Raw genomic sequence first — 1,614 nt, forward strand, 5'->3', positions numbered from 1 at the left:
CTATCTATCTATCTATCTATCTATCTATCTATCTCATATCTCTTTCATCTATCTATCTATCTATCTGTCTGTCTGTCTGTCTGTCTGTCTGTCTATCTATCTATCTGTCTGTCTGTCTGTCTGTCTGTCTGTCTGTCTGTCTGTCTATCTATCTATCTATATATCTATCTCATATCTCTTTCATCTATCTATCTATCTATCTATCTATCTATCTATCTATCTATCTATCTATCTATCTATCTATCTATCTATCTATCTATCAATTCAATTCAATTCAATTCAAAGAAGCTTTATTGGCAGGACCAAATACATATTAGCATTGCCAAAGCAAGTAAGAAGTAAGGGAATGAGGGATAGGGACTGAGGGCTTGGGGATAGGGACATATCTAGGGTCGGGGTTATACAAGTCCATGGCATATCATGTCTCTCTCAGTTTATGGCATGCAGTGACATATTGTGCCGCTGTGCCCACTGTGGTTTCCTCTTCACCCAGCAGGATGTAGAGTTTCTCTTCCTCTTCCATGGAGCTGAAGTCCGGTAAGAGATCAGAGAGTCTCCTGAAGTGAGTGTCCCTTACTGCTGAGTATTTGGAGCAGTGTAGCAGGAAGTGGGCCTCATCCTCCACGGCCTCCTGGTCGCACTGTTGGCACAGTTGGCTCTCCCTGGGCTTGTAGGTTTGTCTGTGGCGCCCGGATTCGATGAGCAGGTTGTGGGCGCTCAGTCTGTAGCGGCTCAGGATCTGTCTGTCTCTGTGGTTTGGCAGTTTCTCCAGATATGGCGCCAGTTTATATTCCCGCTGTAGACTCCGGTATATTGTCAGTTTCTGGGATGTCTTTATGTCGTTCCTCCAGTCACTGATATATTCCTCTTGGCCTTTGTTTATTGTCTTCTTGATTTCGGCTTTTGTGAGGCCGCGCTGAGTGACATTTTCTTCAGGCCGGGTGAGGGTGAGATGTTCTGGGGGGCCTGGTTTACCTGGGACCCCTTGGTGTAACAGGGCTTTATGGTGATAGGAACTTTGCCTGCTGTTGTGTAGATGGGCCCAGAATGATAGCGCCCTCTTCTGGATTGTGAGGTGTAGTGGGAATCTGCCCAGTTCTGCCCGACAGGCACTATTTGAGGTGCTCCGATGGACTTGGAGAAGGTGTTTGCAGAATTCTAGGTGGAAGATTTCTGTTGGGCTGGAATCCCACCTTGACCAGTCTGGGTATGTGTCCGGACCCCAGACTTCACTGGCATACAGGAGGATTGGGGAGATGATGGAGTCAAAGATTTTCAGCCAGACCGTCACTGGTGGTTTGAGATGATAGAGTTTTCTTCTGATGGCATAGAAGGTTCTGCACGCCTTGTCTTTCAGGATCTCTATGGCTTGTTTAAAGCTTCCTGATTGGTTGATTTCTAGGCCCAGGTAAGTGTACCTGTCGGTCGCTGTGATTGTGGCGTTATTTAGTGTGAAGGTCGGGTGCTTGGGGGATTTTGAGTTTCTCTTCTGGAACACCATGATGTTGGTTTTCTTTGCATTGATGGGTAGTGCCCACGTGGAGCTGAATTTTTCTAGGATTTGCAGGTTGTCTTGGAGACCTTTCTCGGTTGGTGATAGTAACAGAAGGTCAT

Source organism: Rhinoderma darwinii, chromosome 3 (assembly GCF_050947455.1).
Source record: "Rhinoderma darwinii isolate aRhiDar2 chromosome 3, aRhiDar2.hap1, whole genome shotgun sequence".
NCBI lineage: Eukaryota > Metazoa > Chordata > Amphibia > Anura > Rhinodermatidae > Rhinoderma > Rhinoderma darwinii.